Genomic DNA, 27619 nt, shown 5'->3' on the forward strand with positions numbered 1-27619 from the left:
TAGTACATCTACTAGTTCATCCCATGTTCATTTATTAGAATGTTCTTCTGAACGGACATCAGGAGCATTACTGGATAATGGGGCAGAGAACTTTATGAACTCATTTGAGAATGCGCAAAGGGGGGGAACCTTGGAGATTTTCTATGCACTGGAGAGAATTCTCTCCTCAATTTTATCTTTGTTGGAAAAAAGCACGGTAAATACTGATCATGTATTGGAAGTCCTCTCGCCCATACTAACAGGGGTCCAAGAGCTCAATCAGATCAAGCAAGTCATAAAGAATTTGGTAAAGGTTCCTGAGGTACCCAGTCGCTCATGTCAGATGTGTAACGGGATGCCAAAAGGTGGTACTAAATTAGTGGACGGGGAAACAAAAGAAATGAATGAGGGCTCTAAAAGTGTCCGGCTCAGAGATAGCCCAATTGTAAGTGCATCCTCAGTTAAACACCCTGAGAGTGCACAGCATACCAGCTAAGGGGGACATTTACATTTAAAAGTATCCCCGGTAAAGCCCCATTACGGGTCTAACCTATTTTTTAAAAAAGTAACCCAAACAATCCATGCCTACAGTTACATGAAGAATTAGCGAATACTTCAGATATTGCAACCTTAAGGGAGGCCCCAGTATTGAGAGATAATAATATCAGACTTGGTCGATGAGGTAAGAAGAACAGGGTTCGACGTATTCCTAAACACAAACAGAAAAAATTGTGGTTCCCTCCAGTAAGCAAGGAATTAAATAATATAAAATGTCCGTGTCAGGGTCTGGCTGGGGGAAGGACGCACACCACGACTTGTGTTACTTGAGTATCCGTCTTTTATTTAACAGTTATGTCCCAGTCAATAACGGTAGAGTAGGGATGCACAAAGATCGACACACCCCGCTAGGTGCGGATCCCTTCCTGGCGTGGACTCCTCGCCCTCGATACTCGTCTCGGCTCCCCCTCTGGCTCTCTTGGGTCGGAGGTCTGGTGCAGCTCGGAAAAGACAGAGACAAGACAGCCGGGTTACTGAAGGGTCTGGGGTTATGATGTGGGAGGGGGTAAGGGAGTGAGGGGTCACCAGGGTTCCACCACCTTTCGTACACTAGTCGTTACCTAAAGTGACACAGGGAACGTGATCCTACCCGTGAGCCTGAGGAAAATTGAATTTTGCCTTGTCATGTGTTCCCTACGTGTTCCCCATCTTATGTTATATGTGCATGACTAATATGCATATATCCCCCTATGACCGAATAAAGACGCAATTATAGTTGTGTCCAACGTTAGTATGTCAGTTATCCAGTCCCCCGTGAAAGCAACGTGAATTAGGATTCTAGGCCTATGTTGTCAACCTTTTGCAATGTGCACGTTAATTTCCCGAGTTGTCCCCGTTTCTAGGCCTCAAAGGGCCTGAACACCAGATTCAAGCTCCAGTCTCCTGAAACCACTCCGAGGAGCGATACAGCCCCCACCTGCATCCCTGACCCTTCACTTACTCCCTGCCGTGCAGCACAGTGCCCGGCCTGGCTCTGTCTGCCTGCCTGCCAAGAATATGTTATGCCTACAGTTATCAGTTCAGCTGTCCGTCTTCACATTCCTAAGCTAGCGAACCGTATAAACATCTCCAGCAATAGTCTAGTCTTCCTGTCTCCATGCAAGAGAATTACTGTATTGATATCCATAGAAGATTCATAGCACACGCAATACATGAAGAATATATGCATGCACCAGCCTTAATGTCAAGTAGCCTTTGCTCTGATGACTTTTAGATTCTATCAACATGTACTCCAAACACAAGATACCAGATATGCTATAGGTACATGTCGTCCTGACATCCGAGACTTTAGTCTCCTCTTCTAGTGCTAGAAGTCAGAGCCCCCAGCTCTCCCCAGTTACACGTCATGGCCCGTTTGCGCGCACCACTAGGTTAAAGGTTCCAGCTGCCCAGGTAGCCCCCTCCATGTATCCACCCATTCCTGACACTTCTGTGACGTCTACATCACATGTCTTCGTGCACGCCCTGTGCACGCCTTCTTTTTACGCCCATGTGTTCTTATCTTTCGCGTTTGTCACTTGTTACGCCTACTGTATGCAATATAATTGTACTGTTTTACTATATATATCATGTAATGTTAATGAGACGTTGCAGCTGCCATTCCAGGCCATTCCATTCATTTACAGGCTATCCCGATCCTGTCCCTTCCCTTGTGCCTGATTAAAGCCTGATCGACTCAGATACCCCGGATCCTGCCTCTTATTTATTGAGCTATCTGTTTTATTTAATGCATTGAAAAATAGTACCGGTAATTAGTTATTTATTTACCACATAATGGTGCCCGAATAGGGACGAGCCCTTTCCCCACACGCCGGAGATGTAACGCAGGCCCCCTGACCCTTCTACAGCCGTGACGGAACCTCTACCGTGCACATGCAGATATTTCTGCTTCATCAAGTCTCCCTCAGGCCCACGGAGGAGACGGAGACTGCGGTCCGGCATCCAGACGAGGCGGTGAGGAATGCGGTTCATCCCGACCAGAGCCCAAGCCGAGAGAACAAGGTCCGAGGTATCCGGAGGCCCACCTGTAACCGAAGCCCGAAGCTCGAAGCGCATGCGTAGCAGTAACCAGACGTCGTAGCAGTCCAGTCCAGTCCGAGGCCTTCAGTTTCTGCTTCCCGGTGAGTACCGTTGCGGGGGAAGTATCTAGACAGGTTCATTAGTTTGTCCCTGGTCCGATGGGTTTGGGTACACAGATCCAGTCCGAAGTATTCACCTAGGTGGATACGGTATGACGTGTCTCTTTATGAGACCGGTATGTTCTGTACTGTTTTAGCAGTGCATCCAGTAATTCTAGTAAGTACGTTCTCGAGAAATTCAAGTGTTATGTTTTCAATGTACCAGGTAGTATTCTGTTCAAACTGTTATTAATGTGTTTTTATGTTGTGGTATGAGTGATTTGTTTGCCATTTCATTACTGTGATTATAGTGTATTGTGTTCAAGTACAAGTACGGTTCAGACATGCCTCTGTTTCCGAAGTTACGTCAGATAAAAACCAGAAAAGGGTTACTCGAAGAAGCAGTTCCTGTCCCTCCCAGGGACAGTCCTGGACATTTCATGTATCATAAGCATGGCTTAGATGCCATACTGTATCTAGACTTATGGGTGGACTACACCAAGAATCTTGAAGAGAAATATAGATGGCCCGTATCAGGTACATGGGATGCCGAGTGCATCATGCGAGTAGAAGAAGCATTATGGAAAAAGAAAGCCAGACAATCCCAGAAAGATGCCATAGAATTATGGCGTAAGGAATCCCATAAAAGATCAGAAAAGGAATTCAGAAAAGCAGAATTAAGTAGGGAATGCACAGAAAAAGCCCAAGAAAGAGAACTTTTCGAAGAATGTGAACGAGTTAGAGCAGAACAGTCAGACAGACAGAGGAATGCCCTTATTAAAGGTATGTATCCTCTTCTTGCCGAGGGCTTGCCGAAGGCAACCCCGGAAGCACTCCGTAATTTACCGCCACCATTGGTCCCGTCATAAACCGACCGCAGCTGAAATTTTTCTTTCGTCCTATTTGGACGATACTGTCCCAGAATATGCAAATACTGTTCCGCCTGCTCAACCTCAGCACCCTGTTAATAATGTAATTCCTGTTCCTCCAGCCACTGGTCCCGGGAACCCTGTCCATGTGCCAGTACCCCCGGACCAGCCCACATTACGTGTCCCTGTTTTGCCAGTCACGTTACGAGCACATTCAGTATTAGCTGACGATTCTGGTTCAGGAGGAGCGGGGGGAGGTGCTCCTACCACCCCGCCTCAAGTAAAACGACTGACGCTGAGAGACGCAGCGTTACAGCGCACGCCAAAGGTGTCTACATACGCAGCCCTCAAGCAATACCTTACAGACTGCATATATGATTCAGTGCCAGGCGAAGATTACATGATATTATATTCCGTACGTTTAAGACGGGTTGCCAACTTTTTGGCCACCCTGCCCGAAATGAAGGAACATCTAGACAGAATATATCATTTTATCCGAACAAGGGAGAATCCAGAAAGTATTCACGAAGCCATGACACATAGAAAGGTCGAGATTCAAAGTATGATTTTACAGTTCTTGATTAACTGTTTAATAAGAGAACAAGATCATCCCGATAAAGACAAAGACGAGATGAAAGTTCTGACAAGATGGAGTGACAATATAGCCGAGGGAAAACACAAGACACAAAATAGTATAGAAAGCATGTACAGAAAAATTCGCAAAGAAATTCTAGGTATACACGAGAAGGAGAAAGCAATAAGATCAGCCGAGAAAGAGAATGACTCTTCAAGTGAAGAGGTAGACAATGAGAACCCCTCCAGAATAGCGTATGTAGGTAGAACTAGACTTCCCGACAGACATTCACGCCTAGATTACAAGAAAGTTTTTCCTCCTCCAGTACCAGAACAGTGTTCTCTGGAGCAAGTATTCCAGGCTACCGATAAAATTCTGAAACTACGAATAGGTTATAGTGAGCTTAGTACCATGCATGAACAAGAACTAGCCCGATCAGCAGTCCGATGGACTAGTGATTCTACCACGTTCTCAGATGAAATAGTGGCCCAAATGTTTCTGAAACTGCCCCCAGCCGAGCAGCGACTGATGGGTATGTACATGATCCAGCACCTCATTACACTATATGAGGATCAGCATTCTGATCCAGGTCCTTTGTATGATGTACTGAACAAGTTACTCCTAAACAGATGGAAAGGTCTAGGTACCGATTTAATTAATGTCATTTTAGAACAGCGCCATAAATACAGAACGTTCCTGAATCCACATTTTGTTCCTGTTCCACCCCCAGTAAGAAAATCATTCTACATAGACAGACAGAATCCGTTACGATAAGTGCATCCAGTTAAGGGAGAGGGGGGTGAGCTTGAACGAGTATTTGTTTACACCCCTATCACGAAAATAGAACTACTAGAAATGAAGAAGTTAATACCCTGTCACGATAAAGATCCAGCAGGGTTCCACCGTGAATTAAAAGATATGCTCCGTATGGGAGAATACACGTATCCTGATATCATTAAAATGTTAAAAGTCCTGTTGCCTGCGGGCATATATGAAAAACTCAAAGAAAAGGAATGGGAGGTGGGAGAGAAAAAGATAGATTGGACCGCATTAGAGACTGAAGATAACACACGAGTTCCAGGTACCGGTCTTGGGGAAAAAGCTAAAGCATTGCCCGAGTTGTTAATACAAGTCTTGCCAAGATTACTAGCCACGAAAAAGGAAGACTGGGATGCCATCTCAGCCTGTAAACAGAAACAAGAGGAAGACACTAGTGATTTTTACTCTAGATTTGAGAAATGTTTCATTATTAATAGCGGTCTGAAAACAAGTAGTGAATCGTATCCACATCTTTTTGTTACCAAGCTAGTTGAGAATTCTTTACCTCAAGTTAAAAATAGAGTACTGAAAGTCGAGAGTACCTGGCAAGCTAATACTCCGTCACAAATGCTCCAGATGCTACAGTATCACCAGAACAGAATCAGGGAAGAGCAAGAACACGAAAGGAGACGTATGAAAGACACGAAAATGAAAGTACTAGTTGCACAGTCTGTTCCACAAGACAGTCAGAAGAGGGGTACGAATCAAACTAGTCATTCTGCAGCTCCCGTTAAAGGGACATGCAATTACTGTAAACAGCCAGGTCATTATATAAATGAATGTGCAGTTCTGAAACACAGAATACGCAACTACCGCAGAATGCACAACAGACAGTTACAGTACCGCAGCCTATAGCTGCCACACAGCACGTTACACAACAAATGTACCAGTACGCTCAGTCAGATTATCCAGAATATCAGCAGTATTCATGAAACAGCCTAGAGAGGGAGGTTGGCTTGCCTCTCATCGAGGTTCCTGTAGATCAAGAGGGTCCCTATGTACACAGTCAAGTATTAGGGAAAGACAGAAAGTTTCTGATCGATACAGGGGCAAGTAGGACTACCATCAGCCATGACGAGGTTCCAGGGGCTCCACTCTCAGGCTCTAGAAATGTTTCCCTTGGATTTTCAGGAAAGCCTATTGTTAACGAAATATCGAAACCAGTGTCCCTAGAAGTTGGTCCATTGTCCCGAACTACAGATCTGTTACTTACGAAATCATGTCCAGAAAACTTATTAGGTATTAAGACCCTGAAAGAATTAGGTGCTATCATATGTTGTTCTCCGGAAGGAGTGAGATTGTTTTTACGAGACTTTAAAGGTCATTATGTATTACGTGATTTTGATCCAAGATTATTGAATGTACCACAGCATTTATGGGCGCAAGGTCCAACTGATGTAGGTTGTATGCACATTACACCATATCGTGTCACTCTGAAGCAAGGTGTTGTATTACCACGAATCCGACAGTACAAATTGCCACCTGAGGCTGTAGCAGCCGTATCAAAAATTATTGACGAACTCATTGCTCAAGGAGTAATTGTAGAAACTGACTCCAATGTATGTAATTCTCCTATCATTCCGATTCTTAAACGTACTGATCCAAATGCACCTCCAGTTTATCGATTAGTGATTGACCTTCGAGAACTTAATAAATGTATCATACCCCAGTACCCAGTGGTTCCAGATATCTCTTCCCTATTGACTGCCATTGATTCCGAAGCTATGTTTTTTACTGTTATTGATCTCAAGAACGCTTTCTTTAGTGTCCCCATTCATCCAGACAGCCAGTTTCTTTTCGGTTTCTGTTTAAATGGAAGAAGCTATACATTTACACGAGCTCCTCAAGGTTTCACAGAAAGTCCTAGTATTTACAGTCAAGCACTTAAAAGACAACTAGACAATATTCACATGCCAACTGATACTGCCCTGCTCCAGTATGTCGATGATCTATTGATCACAGCCCGTTCTGAACGTGACTGCGAACGTGCGTCACTTACGGTCTTGTATTTCCTGGCCGAGATGGGGCACAAGGTGTCCCCTTCGAAACTGCAATTTTGTGTCCAGCAAGTGGTGTACCTTGGACACTTACTGTCCAAGAGGGGTAGGCAGTTGACACCTGACCGTATCCAGTTAATAGCACACCTTCCACAGCCCAAGACTCAGAAGGAGGTACGAGCTTTTATCGGCCTCACTTCTTACTGCAGACAATGGATTCCTCAGTATGCATATCTAGCTAAACCACTGATACAGTTAACGACACAGGAGGCAGCCACATTGACTGTCCTCCCTTGGACCCAAGAACATACACTTGTTTTCAATGAGTTAAAGAAAGCCTTATGCCGAGCACCTGTTCTAGCAACACCGAACTACAGTAAGCCTTTTACACTTTTTGTTACTGAACGTGATGGTACTGCATTATCTGTTCTCACACAAGATCAAGCAGGACAATACAAGCCCTGTGCTTATTTTTCTAGCACATTAGATCCGGTGGCCCAGGCATTGCCTGCGTGCCTCAAATCAGTTGCAGCCACAGCCCTAGCTATCAGACAAAGTGATTCCATAGTGTTAGGACATTCCCTGACAGTACAAGTTCCACACTCCGTGGAAGTTCTTTTAAACCGAACACAGACTCAGCACTTGACAATTGCACGTTTAACAGGATATGAACTGACATTGTTTCAGCCACACATAGAAATCAGACGCTGCAACGTTTTAAATCCTGCTACACTGTTACCCTCAGCTACTTCAAATCCTGCCACACATGACTGTGTGGAAGTTGTTAACACCATGACAAAGCCAAGACAAGACTTGACAGACATTGCATTACCTAATTCTGACCTGACACTTTATGTGGATGGTTCATGTATGAGAACAAGTACAGGAGAGTTAGTAGCTGCGTATGCAGTGACTACTGAAACTGAAGTTATAGAAACACACCGTATTGACACCCTGTCTGCTCAAGCAGCAGAGCTCATTGCTCTGACCCAAGCCTGCATACGAGCCAAGAACCTGAAAGTAAATATATATACAGATTCACGTTATGCCTTCGGAGTCGTACACGACTTTGGAGTACTCTGGCAAGAGAGAGGTTTCATGACCTCTCATGGAACCAAGATTCAGCATGGCCCCCTCATTCAGGCTCTGTTAGATGCAATACATTTACCGACAGCTATTGCCATTATGAAGTGCAAGGCACATACGAAAGTCACTGACATCATTTCCCAGGGTAACGACCTGGCAGATCGAACAGCCAAGCTTACAGCTCAGACTCCAGACATTCTAGTTAACACGACACAGACGGACGTTCCAGTTCAGACGACTTGTATGACAGTTAAGGACCCTACACAAGACGTACTAGATATACAGACACATGCTACCTCCGACGAAATCAAGAAATGGTCTGAACAAGGAGGGGTCCAGACAGATCAGGGATGGTTGACGAAGGGAAAAGCCACATGGTTCCTCCCCGACTCTATGGTTCAAGTCATTATTAATACCGCACATAGTCCAGCACATTTAGGAGAAAAAGCCATGTTAGACAGTATCCAGAACCTCTGGTTTAACAAGCATTTACGAAACGCAGCCAAGCAGAAAGTGCGTACCTGCATGATCTGTTGTCAGTTCAATCCAGGTAAAGGTGTCCCGGTGGAACAAGGTGGATTCCATCCTCCTGACCACCCTTTTGAAGTCCTCCAGATGGATTATATTCAGATGGATCGATGTCGAGGTTTCAAGTATGTCCTCGTAGTTGTATGCGCTTTGTCCCGATGGACAGAAGCATATCCAGTCCCAGATTACACTGCCGCGACCACTGCCAGGCAGTTGGTTCGTGAGTATTTCCCCCACTATGGTTTGCCGAGGGTCGTGTATTCAGACAACGGCCAGCCATTCTCATCTGAACTCATGAAACAAGTATCTCTTCTGTTAGGGTACCAGTGGAAGTTCCACTGCGTACGACACCCCGAGGCAGCTGGTCTCGTCGAGAGACATAATCAGACACTTAAAATCCGCATTGCAAAGGTTTGTGCAGAGAAAGGCGTAGATTGGTTGGTAGCACTGCCAGTCGCCCTTTTTTACATGAGAATGGTCGCTCACTCCCGTTCAGGTCTGTCCCCTTACGAGGTAGTTTTCGGTCGTCCCCCAAACATGTGGGGTACACCTAGGCCACGTACAATTACCGATGTTGACAGTAATATGCTGACAGATTACCTGGCTTCCTTGATGTCTGCACTACTCTCTTGTCGTTCACAGGTCGCCGCTGCCTTTCCCGACAACACCCAAGTGAAACCGCACGAGGTCATACCAGGCGACCTTGTTTTGATTAGGAACTTTGACCATTCAAGCCCGCTGGAGCCCCGCTGGAAGGAACCTAAGCTCGTTCTCATGACAACAAGGACTGCGATCAAGGTGGAGGGCCGCAAAGGCTGGATTCATTCCAGTCACGTTAAAAGATTCCATGGACTCCGTCCAAAGACTTTTTTCAAGGACTGCCCCGTTCTCAAGGACTGCCCAGATACTGACTCTAAACTTCCCCTGTTAGAGAAAACTCCGCAGCAGGAGTATAAAGAAAAATTAAGGTCTAGTAAGTCAGCCAGTTTAATTGTCTAAGTCCCTCTCGGGTGAAACGGTTAGACAGGTTCCTGACATGTATGAGATAGACCAACATAGTGAGAGAGTTAGTCGAAACTCTAAGAAACTACGTTATCGAAAGAATCTTCGAAGTCGATGCATTGTTACTCTATTCATCATGTTATTTCTGAGTCTTACGATTACAGGCATAAGTTATGTTTTACATATATATTTTCCTCCTATCGTTTCACATGTACATTTTTCCTCTAATGTTACAGTAGAGCACACATTTAGTGAACTGCCTCCTCACGAGTTATCATACCGTCTTGCCATGCGCAACAACACTTTTATCCGAATGTTACACTATTCACACCAGACCAGCAATGCTACTAATTGTTGGGTGTGTGGTCGACTCCCCCCTTTTCAGACACCGAAGGGAGTTCTGCCACTTTTTCCCTATCCGTTTTCACACAATGGTTCGTGTGGAGCATGGTCCACGTTAACGTCATCCTCAGACGATATGTCCCTTCTGAATAGAACATGTTTCCCAGACAAGGAAGGTCTTTCCCATAGAACAGGGTTAGATCTAGAAAATGAAGTATATGATTTAGGTAATTATTCCTCGAATTTCATGGTCTTGAATGTTCAGTCCGAGACTACTCCAGATTTGCCTGCTATTACAGTTTTACCAGTGAAAGGCGAATTATGTGTCAGAAAGAATGGTTCAGTACATCTAGGACACAGTGATTGTATTACTGTGGTCGAGTATAGTGACAATGGGAAATCTACTTTTAAAGCCTCACGTCATTCTTATTTTGTATGTGGTCAGACCGCATATGTACGTCTGCCCCTAGATTGGGATGGAACATGTTACATTGCCTTCCTACTGCCACCAGTTTTCCTAGCCCCATCTGATTATCATAGAAATACACATCTAGTACACGTTAGACATAGAAGGGAGATCGAGTCCCCAATTGTCGATCAAACTGAAACTGCATTAGAACAGTATACAGACTTCAATAAAGGTTTCTTTTTCTTCATAGGTCCTGTCCAGAATAGTAAGTTAATACGTAGGCTAACCAGAACCCTTGAAGCAGTAGTGAATGAGACTACTTCCGCCCTAGGTAACTTAACCGAGGAACAATCTGCTATGAGATTTGTTGTCCTTCAAAACCGCCTTGTGCTTGACGTCATACTGGCCGATAGGGGCGGAGCTTGTAGAGTCATCGGATCTAGTTGCTGCATTTTCATTCCAAATAACGCACCGTCTGTTTATTCAGCTATAACTAGACTTCACAAAATAGCCCATCAGTTACACCAAAATCCAGGCACCTGGACATGGTCCGGTTGGCTCTGGAGTATAATATCTGCCTGGGGATGGAAAGTACTGTCATTCCTGGGTATAGCAGTAATGATCATATTCAGTTGCTGCCTATGTTTACAATGTGGCCCTGCGATTTGCGGCTTGTGCGCTACCTCTTGTATTCCAAGTCCGAAGTCCCGTTCCAAGATGATTCGAGACGAGCAAATGATACTATATGAAATGATAGATGGTATCATGAGTATTGATGTTTCCTGATGGAAACGTAGGGCACAAGGAGGGAATGAGGAAAATTGAATTTTGCCTTGTCATGTGTTCCCTACGTGTTCCCCATCTTATGTTATATGTGCATGACTAATATGCATATATCCCCCTATGACCGAATAAAGACGCAATTATAGTTGTGTCCAACGTTAGTATGTCAGTTATCCAGTCCCCCGTGAAAGCAACGTGAATTAGGATTCTAGGCCTATGTTGTCAACCTTTTGCAATGTGCACGTTAATTTCCCGAGTTGTCCCCGTTTCTAGGCCTCAAAGGGCCTGAACACCAGATTCAAGCTCCAGTCTCCTGAAACCACTCCGAGGAGCGATACAGCCCCCACCTGCATCCCTGACCCTTCACTTACTCCCTGCCGTGCAGCACAGTGCCCGGCCTGGCTCTGTCTGCCTGCCTGCCAAGAATATGTTATGCCTACAGTTATCAGTTCAGCTCTCCGTCTTCACATTCCTAAGCTAGCGAACCGTATAAACATCTCCAGCAATAGTCTAGTCTTCCTGTCTCCATGCAAGAGAATTACTGTATTGATATCCATAGAAGATTCATAGCACACGCAATACATGAAGAATATATGCATGCACCAGCCTTAGTGTCAAGTAGCCTTTGCTCTGATGACTTTTAGATTCTATCAACATGTACTCCAAACACAAGATACCAGATATGCTATAGGTACATGTCGTCCTGACATCCGAGACTTTAGTCTCCTCTTCTAGTGCTAGAAGTCAGAGCCCCCAGCTCTCCCCAGTTACACGTCATGGCCCGTTTGCGCGCACCACTAGGTTAAAGGTTCCAGCTGCCCAGGTAGCCCCCTCCATGTATCCACCCATTCCTGACACTTCTGTGACGTCTACATCACATGTCTTCGTGCACGCCCTGTGCACGCCTTCTTTTTACGCCCATGTGTTCTTATCTTTCGCGTTTGTCACTTGTTACGCCTACTGTATGCAATATAATTGTACTGTTTTACTATATATATCATGTAATGTTAATGAGACGTTGCAGCTGCCATTCCAGGCCATTCCATTCATTTACAGGCTATCCCGATCCTGTCCCTTCCCTTGTGCCTGATTAAAGCCTGATCGACTCAGATACCCCGGATCCTGCCTCTTATTTATTGAGCTATCTGTTTTATTTAATGCATTGAAAAATAGTACCGGTAATTAATTATTTATTTACCACATTTACCCTGTCCCACCCCGAGAACTGAATAGCCCTTGAAAGCGTCCCCGTACCTTGTGCAGCCACACTTCTCCCTTGGAAGTGTGGCAGGGCGGCTCATGGGATCGTTGGCCTCCTGGCTTGTCGAGTTTCGGCTCCGGCAACCCCTGTAGTGGCGTGAGGTCCCTTCCGTCTTCTTCCTCCTTGGCGTTCTTCTCCTCGCGGCTAGGCTGCTCCCCTGGAGATTGCGCCCCGGTGTGTGTGAACGGGGCTTCCTTAAACGCCCCTAGAGTCCCTGATTGGTCGAGGGCCGATGACGATCTCCATCCCGATTGGCTGACCATCAGGGAACTTCCCCCTGACGTCAAGGCAGGCAGGTCCGGTGACGGGGTCGGGAATGGCAGAGCCGAGGACATCCAGGAAACGTCCCAGGGGTCCTGCGAACGGGGCGGAAAGCGACAAAGGTTAACCGAAACCTTGCGGCCGCCCATGACAGGGACCGCGTCATCGTCACAGTCCGCCAAGTAGAAAGGACACAGGGACTTCGGGGCAACTCAAATTGAATATGGGTCAACAACTGGGCAAGATAATGATAACCAGTCGATCTGTTGTAACTTGGTGTTGACTTACCCACAGAGCCAATATTGACAGGAATGAAGTGGGATTAATAATGAGATAAGTAGAGACCCCATACCCGGAAAAGTATTGGAAAACTTACATGAGCCTGCAATAGATCAAGATTTAGCTGCCGGAGGTGCCCCTCTCCATTCCTGTGGACGTGATACTTTCCCAGCACGGTTTGATTCCGGCCAGGGGCTAGTTGGGGAGGGGGACTTGTTCACAGTTTTTAACAGTGATGGGGGCATTTTGAAGAGGGACCCGGTATTAGGGCTGCCTGGTAATAAGTCAATAAGGAATACTGGGCCAGTAGGCGGGCAGGTGAGCAGAACCTTGTTTTTCGTCTCTCTGTTTGAAACTGAACCAATGTTACTGAATCGAAGTGCCCTTCTACAGTTGTTAACAGAGATAAAGGACTTGGGTCCAATAACAAGTAAAGACCTTGAAACGGTCTACTTAGACTGGAGGAGCACACACCCAAGTACCAGAATTATATTTTCGTCAGGGGTAGTTTCAACGTTAATAATAGCTAATGTAGACTGCTTTAGAAAAAGAGGTATAGATGTGATTTCTAGTGTACCCCCTTCCGAGTTCCTTTAGAAAGTTTAGGAACGATTCATCAGATGCAAGGGTATGGGTTCTCTAACAACAGGGGCGCAAAAATCCCTATAAATCTTAAAGACATCGAAATAACGGTAGGGAGAACCCTAGGAAACAGAGAAATTAACATTTTAGGCCCTGAAGCCCAAAAGTCTGGTAGTCCCAATATGGAGGATGAGGTAGCTAAGTGGTGCTGGGTAGCTGGTACCCTGAATGGGTCAAAACTATGCACTACAAAGCCCAACGTGCGGGCGTAGCCAATTGGGAAGAATCCTATCCTGGAATGTAGCGGGGTAGGAAAAACGAGTTGCAAGCTTAAATCACTATTAGAATTTGATCCCAGAATAATTTGACTCCAGGAAACTTGGATGGAGGTGGGTTTTCAGTTTGAGAATTTTTATGTGTGTTGTTGTACAGCAAAAAAGATGGGATCCTGTGATCTATAAGCACCCCTCAAAATGCTGTATCGGAGTAAAGTTGAGGATTGGTGAAGATAACTCTGGGCAAGCAATTTCTCTTTTAATGGTAAACATGTATATTCCTCCAGTGAGAGCGTTGAACGTATTGGTCAATTCAATCTGTACTTTTGTGCAAAGGTTAAGTAACAACGAAGAATGCTCACTGTTGGACTTGGCCCTTCTGGCAGGTTCACCACTAAACTTTTTGCTTTTAATGTTGACCTGGTGATGGTAATTTTTGGTTTCTGCGCACTTTCCCTGTATCCCAGTGGAAAGTGCGTGCGCACTCTGAGTGCATGTGGTGTGATAGTGTGGTATATAAATAAATAATACCGGATCTATTTTTGGATGAATGAATGAATAACAGATAGCTCAATAAAATAAGAGTCAAGATTCGAGGTAGTAGGAGTTTCTGCAGGTTTATTACAGCATAAGGACAGGATCAGGACAACCTGCATAGGAACAGAGGTGACAGGGCCCAGCAGGACAACTGGGGCCCAGCAGGGGAAAAGAGGCCCAGCAGCTGCTGGGGCTAAGTCTGGGATGAGCGCGCTAACTTTTAATAACAATACATTGACTTATATACATAGCGCAAACACATAGCATTACATTGCAGTAGGCGTAGCAGTGGGTGGAGCAGAAGGCGTGACGCGTAGCAGTCGCGAAAGATAACAGTAAAAAGAGGTGTAACTGGGAGTATACATAGACATGTGATGCAAACGTAACAGAATATGTCATGAATGGGCGGAAACTTTGGAGGGGGCTACCTAAGGAGCCGGGACCTCTAACCTAATGGTGCGCGAAAACTGGCAATGACGTGTTACTAGGAGAAGCTGGGGGCTACGAACTCTGTGCTAGGAGCAGAGACTAGAGTCTGGAGGGTCGGAGCGACATGTACCTAAACCCTATCTGGTATCTGATGTTTAGGGAACATGTTGATATAAACTAGGAGTCATGAGGGGAAAAGCTAACTTGACCATTAATACAGTATTTCTCTAACGTGGAGCCGAATAGGCTAGACAATGACGGAAACTATTGATGCAGTTCAGTAGCTTAGGAATGCAGAAGAGGAGGACTGAACTGATAACTGGAACTATAACATACTTTTGGCAGACTCAGAGGCAGGGCCAAGCTGCACCGGGCACTGCGAGGCAGGAAGTAAGTGAAGGGTCGAGGATACAGGTGGGGGCTGTATCGCTCCTCAGCGAGGCTTTCAGGAGACAGGAGCTGAATCTGTGGTCCGGGCCCTGTTGAGGCCTAGAAACGGGGACTTTATAATGAAATAACGTGCACACTGAGAAACGTGGCAATATAACTTTACATAGGCCTGATATTCGTAGTATTCACGAGGACTGGAAACTGTCATGCCAGAGGTGGACACAACTGTAATTGCGTCATTAATCAGACATGGGGAATAACATATGCATATTGGTCATGCACACATAACATATGATGGATGAGGCGTAGGGACACAGAACATGGCAAAATTTACTTTTCCACATTCCCTCCTTGTCACTACGTTTCCATCAGGAAACATCAATTTTCATGATACCATCTATCATTTCATACAGTACCATTTGCTCGTCTCGAATTGTCTTGGAACGGGATTTAGAACGGGGCTTGGGACTAGGAATACAAGAGGTAGCACACATGCTGCAAATCGCAGGGCCACATTGTATACAGAGGCAGCAGCTAAATATGATCGCTACTGCAATACCTAGAAAGGACAGGACTTTCCATCCCCATGCGGAAATTATATTCCAGAACCAACCGGACCATGTCCAGGTGCCTGGATCTTGGTGTAACAGATGGGCAATTTTATGGAGTCTGGTTATAGCTGAATAAACAGACGGCGCGTTATTTGGAATGAAAATGCAGCAACTAGATCCGATGACTCTACAGGCCCCGCCCCTATCGGCCAGTATGACGTCAAGGACGAGACGATTTTGCAAAACGACAAATCTCATAGCAGATTGTTCTTCGGTTAGGTTACCTAGAGCAGAGGCAGTCTCATTTACTACAGCTTCAAGGGTTCTTGTTAACCTACGGATCAGTTTACTATTCTGGACAGGTCCTACAAAGAAGAAGAAACCTTTATTGAAATCTGTATACTGTTCTAGAGTAGTTTCAGTATAATCGACAATTGGGGACTCCCTTCTATGTCTAATGTGTACTAGATGTGTGTTTCTGTGATAATCAGATGGGGCTAGGAAAACAGGTGGCAGTAGGAAGGCAATGTAACAGGTTCCCTCCCAATCGAGGGGCAGACGGACATATGCAGTTTGACCACAAATAAAATAAGAATGACGTGAAGCTTTGAAAACAGATTTCCCACTGTCACTATACTTGACAACAGTAGTACATTCACTATGACCTACATGTACGGAACCATAACTACGGACACATAATTCGCCTTTGACAGGTAGTACTGAAATAGCAGGTAAGTCTGGAGTAGTATCAGACTGAACATTCAGGACCATAAAATTCGACGAATAATTACCTAAATTATATACTTCATTTTCTAGATCTAAACCTGTTCTGTGGGGAAGACCTTGCTTGTCTGAAAAACATGTACTGTTAAGAAAAGACATATCTGTTGAGGATGACGTTAACATGGACCATGCTCCACACGAACCATTATGTGAGAATGGATAAGGAAAGAGTGGCAGAACTCCCTTCGGTGTCTGGAAAGGGGGGAGTCGACCACACACCCAACAATTAGTGGCATTGCTGGTCTGGTGTGAGTAATGTAACATACGGATAAATGAGTTGTTGCGCATAGCGAGGCGGTATGAATATTCGTGAGGAGGCAGGTCACTAAACGTGTGCTCTACTGTAGCATTAGCAGACATATTTACATGAGGAACTGGACAATACAGATAGAACGCATAGCTGGTGCAGGAAATCAAAATGCTGATGAATAATACGAAACTCAGAAAAACGATACATTGAATTGAACTTCGACTGACTCTCTCACTATGGGGGTCTATTTTATACATGTCAGAAACAGTCTAACCGTTTCACCTAGGGGAGGACTTATACAATCAAACTGACTGACTTATTTTACTAGACCTGAGCTTTAACTTATACTCCTGTTGCGGAGTTTTCTCTAACAAGGGAGGGGTTGTAATAATGTCTTGTGCGGGACAGTCCTTAAGAGCAATATTCTGGCAGTCCTTCAAATCTTGGGAATCCTTGGAAATGTTTTTAGAAACGGATTTCAGTCCTTTAAAAAGTTTAACATGAGACAGGTGGATCCATCCTTTTCTGCCTTCCAACTTGACGGCAGTACGGGTGGTGAGGAGGACCTGACGTGGCTCCTTCCAACGTGGTTCCAGCGGACTTGATCTGTCAAAATTTCTGATCATCACTAGGGAGCCTGGAACGATCTCGTGCGGTGCCACCTCGGTATTGTCTGGAAAGGCGGCAGCAACCTGTGAACGACATGAGTTGAGGGCAGACATCAAGGAAGCTAGGTAATCTGTCAACATATTACATGAAACATCAGTAATACTTCGGGGTCTAGGAGTACCCCACATGTTAGGGGGGCGGCCGAATACGACCTCATACGGGGACAGACCTGATCTGGAATGTGCGACCATGCGCATATAAAACAGAGCGACTGGCAGAGCTACTAGCCAGTCCACACCTTTTTCTTTGCAGACTTTTGCGATACGGATTTTCAGAGTCTGATTATGTCTCTCTACGAGACCGGCTGCTTCAGGATGGCGTACACAATGGAACTTCCACTGGTACCCTAACAAAAGGGAAACGTGCTTCATTAACTCTGAGGAGAATGGCTGACCGTTATCAGAATATACGACTCTAGGGAGTCCATATCTAGGGAAGAATTCACGAACCAACTGCTTGGCAGTGGTCGCGGCTGTGTAATCTGGGACTGGATATGCTTCTGTCCATCTGGACAAAGCGCATACAACTACAAGGACATACTTGAAACCTCGACATCGCTCCATCTGAATATAATCCATCTGGAGGACCTCAAAAGGGTGGTCAGGGGGCTGGAAACCACCTTGTTCCACCGGGACACTTTTACCTGGATTAAACTGACAACATATCATGCAGGTACGGACTTTCTGCTTGGCTGCAGCTCGTAAATGCTTGTTGAACCAAATGTTCTGGATACTGTCTAACATAGCTTTTTCTCCTAAATGTGCTGGACTATGTGCGGTATTGATAATGACTTGAACCATAGAGTCGGGGAGAAACCATGTGGCTCTACCCTTCGTTAACCATCCTTGATCTGTCTGGACCCCTCCTTGTTCAGACCATTTCTTGATTTCATCGGGGGTAGCATGTAACTGTATATCTATGACATCTTGTGTAGGGTCCTTAACTGTCATGCATGTAATCGGATCTGGAGTATGTGTCATGTTAACTGGAATGTCTGGAGTCTGTGCTGTAAGCTTGGCTGTGCGATCTGCTAGATCGTTACCTTGAGAAATAATGTCAGTAACTTTCGTATGTGCCTTGCATTTCATAATAGCAATAGATGTCGGTAAATGTATGGCATCTAACAGGGCTTGAATAAGGAGACCATGCTGAATCTTGGTTCCATGAGAAGTCATGAAACCTCTCTCCTGCCAGAGCACTCCGAAGTCGTGTACAACTCCGAATGCGTAACGTGAATCTGTATAAACATTAACTCTCTGGTTCTTGGCGTGTATGCAGGCTTGTGTCAGAGCGACTAGCTCTGCTGCTTGAGCGGACAGGGTATCAATACGGTGTGTTTCAATAACTTCGGTGTCAGTAGTCACTGCATACGCGGCGACTAGTTCTCCTCTACTAGTTCTCATACATGAACCGTCCACATAAAGTGTCAGGTCAGGATCTGGTAACGGAATGTCTGTCAGGTCTTGTCTTGGCTTTGTCGTAATATTAACTACTTCCACACAATCATGTGGGTCTGGATTTGAATTAACTGATGGTAACAGTGTAGCAGGATTCAGGACGTTGCAGCGTCTAATTTCTATGTGTGGCTGGAACAGTGTCAATTCATAACCTGTTAAACGTGCAATTGTCAAGTGCTGAGTTTGTGTTCGGTTTAAAAGAACTTCTACTGAATGTGGAACTTGTACTGTCAGGGAATGTCCTAAAACTATGGAACCACTTTGTCTGATAGCTAGTGCTGTGGCTGCAACTGACTTGAGGCACGCAGGCAACGCCTGGGCGACTGGATCTAATGTGCTCGAAAAATAAGCACAGGGCTTGTATTGTCCTGCTTGACCTTGTGTAAGAACAGATAATGCTGTACCTTCGCGTTCAGTAACAAAAAGTGTAAAAGGCTTACTGTAGTTCGGTGTGGCTAGAACTGGAGCTTGACATAGGACTTTCTTTAACTCGTTGAAACTAAGTGTATGGTCAGATGTCCAAGGGAGGACAGTCGATACGGCTGCCTCCTGTGTCGTTAACTGTATCAGTGGCTTGGCTAGAAATGCATACTGGGGAATCCATTGTCTACAATAAGAAGTAAGGCCGATAAAAGCACGTACCTCCTTCTGGGTTCTGGGCTGGGGAAGACTCGCTATTAACTGGATACGGTCGGGTGTCAACTGCCTACCCCTCTTGGACAGCAAGTGTCCTAAGTATACCACTTGCTGGACACAGAATTGAAGCTTCGAAGGTGACACCTTGTGCCCCATCTCGGCTAGAAAATACAGGACTGTAAGGGATGCTCGCTCGCAGGCACGTTCAGAACGGGCTGTGATCAGTAGATCATCGACATACTGGAGCAGGGCAGTGTCAGTCGGCATGTGAATGTTGTCTAGTTGTCTCTTGAGTGCTTGACTGTAAATACTAGGACTTTCTGTGAAACCTTGAGGAGCGCGTGTGAACATATAGCTCCTTCCGTTTAAACAAAATCCGAAAAGAAACTGGCTGTCTGGATGAATTGGAACACTGAAAAATGCATTCTTGAGGTCAATGACAGTGAAAAACATGGCTTCGGAATCAATAGCAGTTAACAGGGAAGAAATGTCTGGAACAACTGGGTACTGAGGAATAATACATTTGTTAAGCTCTCGTAAATCAATCACTAATCGATATACTGGGGGTGCATTCGGATCAGTACGTTTCATGACTGGAATGATCGGAGAATTGCATACATTGGAGTCAGTTTCTACAACTACTCCTTGAGCCATGAGCTCGTCAATAATTTTGGATAAGGCTGCTACAGCCTCAGGTGGCAATCTGTACTGTCTGATTCGGGGTAACACTACACCTGGTTTGAGAGTCACACGATAGGGTGTGATTTGCATGTAACCTACATCAGTTGGACCTTGCGCCCATAAGTGCTGCGGAACATTAGACAATCTGGAATCAAAATCTCGTAATACATAGTGACCCTTAAAGTCACGTAGGAACAATCGTATTCCCTCTGGGGAACAGCAAATAACTGCACCTAATTCTTTCAGTGTCTTAATGCCTAATAGATTTTCTGGACATGACTTAGTAAGTAACAGATCAGTAGTGCGGGACAATGGACCTACTTCTAGAGTAACTGGCTTAGATATCTCATTAACTATTGGCTTTCCTGAAAATCCAAGGGAAACATTTCTTGAGCCTGAGAGCGGAGCCCCTGGAACTTCGGCGTGACTAATTGTGGTCCTACTTGCCCCTGTATCGATCAAAAACTTTCTATCTTTCCCTAATACTTGACTGTGAACATAGGGACCTTCTTGATCTACAGGTATCTCGATGAGAGGCAAGCCTACCTCCCTCTCTAGGCTGTTTCATGAATATGGCTGGTACTCTGGATACTCGGACTGTGCATACTGGTACATCTGCGATGTAACATGCTGTGTTGCAGCAATAGGCTGCGGTGCTGTAACTGTCTGTAGTGCATTCTGTGACTGAGGAGTCTGTGAAACTTGTTCTTGTCTAGGCGGACGTGGTCTTTCTTTAGTCTTACCAGTAGCTATGTTATGTTTCAGAACTGCACACTCGTTTATAAAATGACCTGGTTGTTTACAATAATTGCAGTTCCCTTTAACGGGAGCTGCAGGATGACTGGCTTGATTCGGACCCCTCTTCTGACTGTCTTGAGGAACAGATTGTGCAACTAGCACTTTCATTTTCGTGTCTTTCATACGTTTTCTCTCGTGTTCTTGCTCTTCTCTGATTCTATTCTGGTGATACTGGAGCATCTGGAGCATCTGGGACGGAGTATTTGCTTGCCAGGTGCTTTCGACTTTCAAAACTCGATTTTTAATTTGTGGACTTGAATTCTCGACTAATTTAGTAACGAAAAGATGAGGGTATGACTCACTACTTGTCTTGAGACCACTATTGATACTGAAACATTTCTCAAATCTAGAATAAAAATCACTAATATCTTCATCTTGTTTCTGTTTACAGGCTGAGATTGCATCCCAGTCTTCTTTTCTCGTTGTCAATAATCTGGGTAAAACTTGAATCAGTAATTCTGGTAATTCTTTACATCTATCTCCAAGACCGGTACCTGGTACTCGTGCCTTGTCTTCAGCTTCTAGAGCTGCCCAATCGATCTTTTTCTCTCCCACCTCCCATTCTTTTTCCTTTAACTTTTCATACACCCCTGCGGGTAACAGGACCTTTAACATTTTAATGATATCTGGGTAAGTGTATTCTCCCATACGGAGCATGTCTTTTAATTCTCTATGGAACCCCGCTGGATCTTTGTCATGACAGGGAATTAATTTCTTCATTTCAAGAAGTTCCATCTTTGATATTGGAGTGTATACAAACACTCGTTGCATTACGCCACCCGCCCCTTGGACTGGGTGGACTTCTCGTAACGGATTCTGTCTGTCTATGTAGAATGATTTACTTTCTGGGGGTGAGACATGAACAAAATGCGGGTTCAGGAACGTTCTATATTTGTGACGCTGTTCTAGAATGATACTGATTAAATCGGTACCTAGACCTCTCCATCTATACTGGAGTAACTCGTTCAGGATATCATGTAACGGGCCTGGATCAGAGTGTTGACCCTCATACAGAGTAATGAGGTACTGGATCATATACATACCCACCAGTCGTTGCTTGGCTGGGGGCAGTTTCAGAAACATTTGTGCCACTATTTCGTCTGGAAAAGTGGTAGAATCAGTAATCCATCGGACTGCTGATCGGGCTAGTTCTTGTTCATGCATAGTACTTAATTCACTGTAACCGACTCGTGATTTCAGAATGTGATCGGTAGCTTGAAATACTTGTTCTAGAGAACCTTGTTCTGGTGCTGGATGATGAAAAATAGACTTGTGTTCTAGACGTAAATGGCGATCTGGAAATCTAGATTTTCCTACATACGCTATTCTGGCGGAATTCTCGTCTTCCTCTTCAGGATCAGAGATACTTTCTTTCTCGCTTACTTGTGCTGCTTTACGTTGTTCGTGTAACCTTATTATTTCTTTACGAATTTTCTTGTACATACTCTCCATGGCACCGACGGTCTTGTGCTTACCCTCGGCTATATTATCACTCCACCTTGTCAGGATTCTCATTTCGGCGGGATCTTTAGACGGGTAATCTTGTTCTCTTATTAGACAATTGATCAGGAACTTTAATATCATGAGCTGAATCTCGGCTTTCCTTTGAGACATAATCTCGCCAATACTTTCTGGATCATCCCCTGTACGGATGAAACGATATATTCTGTCTAGATCTTCTTTCATATTCGGTAAGGTGACCAGATACTCGGCCACCTTTCTTACGCGGAATGAATATAAAACCATATTATCCTCGCCTGGGACTGGATCATAGCAACATTCGGCAAGGGATTTTCTTATTTCTGCAACAGACTGATATCTAGGCGTACGCTGTGATGCTTGTGCATGTAATTCGGCTAACGTTAAACGCTTGTGTGGCGGCGGGGTTTGAGGAGGACCTCCTCCTGCGGCCCCTAGACTAGAATCGTCTACTGAGGCTCTACGTCCTGGCAGAGTGGGAAATGGAACTGTAGGCTGGACCGGGGGTACCGTAACAGGTACTCCGGTGTCTGGAGGAGCGGGAAGTGCCTGATTTGCAGGGACTGGCGGAGCGCGAACAGGATTCGCATATTCTGGGACTGTGTCGTCCAAATAGGACGAAATAAAAATATCAGCTGCGGTCGGTTTGTGACGTAGCTTAGTCGGAACTAATGGTGGCCGGAAATTACTGGATGCCTCTGGGGTCGCTTTTGGCAAACCTTCGGCAAGAAGAGGATACATACCCTTAATGAGGGCATGCCTCTGTCTGTCTGACTGTTCGGCTTTGACTTGTTCACCTATCTCGATTAATTCTCTTTCTTGGGCTCGTTCCTGGGATTCTCTACTTAACTCTGACTTTCTGACTTCCTTTTCGGTTCTTCTATGCGCTTCTTTACGCCATAACTCGATGGCATCTTTCTGTGACTGTCTGGCTTTCTTTTTCCATAATGCTTCTTCTACTCGCATGATACATTCGGCATCCCATGTACCCGATACGGGCCATCTATACTTTTCTTCTAACTGTTTGGTATACTCTACCCATAAATCTAGATACAATATGGCGCTTATGCCATGTTTCTGATACATAAAGTGACCTGGACTGTCCCTAGGTGGGACAGGAACCGCTTCTTCTAACAGACCCTTTCTAGTTTTTATCTGACGTAACTTGGAAAATATAGGCATGACTGGACTGTAATCTGGACACAATACAATACACAATGAAAACACAAAATCACATCACACTCATACCACAACATTAAAATACATAAAGAACATTATAAATAACAGTTCGAACAGAATATTACCTGAAATACTGAGAACAGAAACAGAACAGATTTTCTCGAGAACGGAACAGACTAGAGTTACTGGATGCACTGCTGTAACAGTACGGAACATACCGGTCCCATAAAGGGACGCATCAAGACCCGTATCCACCTAGGTGAACACTTCGTTTGTGAGTCTGGGCACCACCAACCCACGGACCAGGAGTCAATTTAGATTGGTCCTGTCTAGATACTACCCCAGCAATGGTACTCACCGGGCAGCACGGAACGGAAGGCCTCGGACGGGACTAGACTGCTACGACGACGAACTTCGGACTTCGGACTTCAGTTACGGGTGGGCCTCCGGATACCTCGGACCTTGGACTCTCGGCTTGGGCTCTGGTCGGGACTCGCCGCGTTCCTCCACCGTCTCGTTTGGATGCTGGACCGCCTCCTCCGTCTCCTCCGTGGGCCTAAGGGATACTTGAAGCAGAAATATCTGCACGTGGCCGGTATGGTTCCGTCACGACTGCAGAGGGTCAGGGGGTCGGCGTGGCTTCACCGACGCGTGGGGAAAGGGCAAGTCCCTATTCGGGCGCCATTATGTGGTATATAAATAAATAATACCGGATCTATTTTTGGATGAATGAATGAATAACAGATAGCTCAATAAAATAAGAGTCAAGATTCGAGGTAGTAGGAGTTTCTGCAGGTTTATTACAGCATAAGGACAGGATCAGGACAACCTGCATAGGAACAGAGGTGACAGGGCCCAGCAGGACAACTGGGGCCCAGCAGGGGAAAAGAGGCCCAGCAGCTGCTGGGGCTAAGTCTGGGATGAGCGCGCTAACTTTTAATAACAATACATTGACTTATATACATAGCGCAAACACATAGCATTACATTGCAGTAGGCGTAGCAGTGGGTGGAGCAGAAGGCGTGACGCGTAGCAGTCGCGAAAGATAACAGTAAAAAGAGGTGTAACTGGGAGTATACATAGACATGTGATGCAAACGTAACAGAATATGTCATGAATGGGCGGAAACTTTGGAGGGGGCTACCTAAGGAGCCGGGACCTCTAACCTAATGGTGCGCGAAAACTGGCAATGACGTGTTACTAGGAGAAGCTGGGGGCTACGAACTCTGTGCTAGGAGCAGAGACTAGAGTCTGGAGGGTCGGAGCGACATGTACCTAAACCCTATCTGGTATCTGATGTTTAGGGAACATGTTGATATAAACTAGGAGTCATGAGGGGAAAAGCTAACTTGACCATTAATACAGTATTTCTCTAACGTGGAGCCGAATAGGCTAGACAATGACGGAAACTATTGATGCAGTTCAGTAGCTTAGGAATGCAGAAGAGGAGGACTGAACTGATAACTGGAACTATAACATACTTTTGGCAGACTCAGAGGCAGGGCCAAGCTGCACCGGGCACTGCGAGGCAGGAAGTAAGTGAAGGGTCGAGGATACAGGTGGGGGCTGTATCGCTCCTCAGCGAGGCTTTCAGGAGACAGGAGCTGAATCTGTGGTCCGGGCCCTGTTGAGGCCTAGAAACGGGGACTTTATAATGAAATAACGTGCACACTGAGAAACGTGGCAATATAACTTTACATAGGCCTGATATTCGTAGTATTCACGAGGACTGGAAACTGTCATGCCAGAGGTGGACACAACTGTAATTGCGTCATTAATCAGACATGGGGAATAACATATGCATATTGGTCATGCACACATAACATATGATGGATGAGGCGTAGGGACACAGAACATGGCAAAATTTACTTTTCCACATTAGGCCTGCCCTCCCTTAGGAATGCATGGGGAATGTATGTGTCCCTGGTAGTTCCTGATGCGTGGGGTGTGCAGGCTCGAGTCTGGTATGTGCGGACTTGTGTGATTGAATGCTGCGCAATGAGGCATGCGGTGTGTATGTGTCTAGTGTGGAAGTGCCACTTCTAGAAGTGTGCCTGTCTGTGCAGTGAATGTGCTGGCGTGTGATTGGCTGGAGCTGGCTGGGGTGCCAGGCTCCATGAGTCATGTTGGGTCTGCCCGGTGGTGAGTGTTGAAATTAGCATGCTGATGTGAGGGAGAGATGCACCTGGGTCCTGAATAGGGCTGGACTTTCCCCACACAATGCTGGCTCCGCCCCCTGTGGTGCAACTGATGACCCTAGCCTGCCTGGTGAATTGAAAGGGTGGCTGGGGAAAACAAAGTACTCCAAAACCAGCTGTGACTGGTTTCTCCCCCACCCTGCACCCTGAGAAAAAGGGATTTGATGTATAAAAAGGGGCTGGGTCCACTTACAATTTGTTCTCTTCCCGAATCCTATCTGAGGGGGGCTGTTGCGGGGCACCAGGAGGACCGCCACTTGGACTGCCTCCCTGCCTGGAGGACCAGTGAGCTGGCTCTGGGCCCAGCCTTGCCCTCCTGCTACTCAAGAACTTTGCTGGAGCGCTTTATTTTGTCCCTAGCGCTTCATAGCGCTTCATTTCGCTTATAGCGCATGGGAGCGCTTTTCCCTTAGCCTCCTGGTCTCCCTAGCGCTTGGGAACGCTTTCACTCTGGGACTGCTGGGGGTCTGCAGCGCAGAGAGGCTGCGTGAGGATCCCCCTTCGGGAGGTAACTCGCGGCGCGGGTGCCCACTCCGCTGAGCCTGCCGCTTATTGCCCTTTTTGCTGGGTTATTGATTTTATTTACGGGAGCCCACCCCGTATCGCGGAGAGACTTCACCGCCGCAGCCCAGGAGTGTGTGCAGCCCCCGCCGGGCCGCCGCGCTGCCTGCGACAACCCGGAAATGGTTGGCCGGCCGGCCAATCGCAGCGCGACCTGGCCGCTCCTTCTCGCCCCGCAGCCGCGGAGCGAGAAGGAGCTCTGTGGCCTCTGAGCCCCGCACCGAAGAAGAGAAGCCCCAGTGCCAGCGCCGGCGAGCAGGGTTCCCCTGGGGAACGGGAGAGCCCGCCGGGCACTTGGGGAGTGGCGCCGGCCCCGGAGCAGCACCAGAGGAGTGTCTCCACCGTCCCGGTGAGTGCGGGACAGTTTTCCGCTTTGTTCGCAGAGCGGCCCTGGTTGCCAGAGGGCCGCTCCAACGAGTGGGGCATTTCTTTATTGAGAGCCTGAGAGGTTCACGGGGCATAATTGCTTGAAGCCCCGAGGCCCCAGTGGGTCGTTTGCGATCCCGAGTCCCCAGAGGGGGTACTCCAACATCCAGGGGGCATTGTGTTTCGAGCCCACGAGGGCTCAGGGGGCATTCTTCGTTCGAGCCCACGAGGTTCAGGGGCATTGCTTTGGTTGGAGCCACGAGGATCTTGGGGGACACGAGTCCTTTGCTCAGAGCCTGCGAGGCTCTCAAGTCGGCCCCCTCATTTTCTCTCCAACTGCCCAGCACTTAGTGGGCAGCTGCTACGTTTAGGCCCCCCTGACTTTGGGACACAGGGCGTCCTAGCCCCAATAAGGCCAGTTGGCCTAGGGACTGCCACAGGTGGTGGCTTATGTAAGTTTTGCGCAATTGTGTTCTCCTGTGCTGCACCTCTGAATGTGTTGATTATGCACCATGTGCCTTGTTCTTACACCTCTGAATGTGTTGGTTATACATCATGTGTTCTCCTGTGCTGCCCCTCTGAATGTGTTTTGATGCATCATGTGCCTTGCTCTTACACCTCTGAATGTGTTGTTTATGCATCATGTGTTCTCCTGTGCTACACCTCTGAATGTGTTTTGATGCATCATGTGCCTTGTTCTTACACCTCTGAATGTGTTGTTTATGCATCATGTGTTCTCCTGTGCTGCACTTCTGAATGTGTTTTGATGCATCATGTGCCTTGTTCTTACACCGCTGAATGTATGTTTATGCATCATGTGTTTTGTTCCCATGCCTATACCCCTAAATGTATGGTGGTACTTAGTTGGTTGTTTTCTCCTAGTACAGGTGTTCCCTGTGAGGTCCTGGTTCCCTGCGTAATATTCTCCTACGGT

Source organism: Lissotriton helveticus, chromosome 2_2, assembly GCF_964261635.1.
Source record: "Lissotriton helveticus chromosome 2_2, aLisHel1.1, whole genome shotgun sequence".
Taxonomy (NCBI): domain Eukaryota; kingdom Metazoa; phylum Chordata; class Amphibia; order Caudata; family Salamandridae; genus Lissotriton; species Lissotriton helveticus.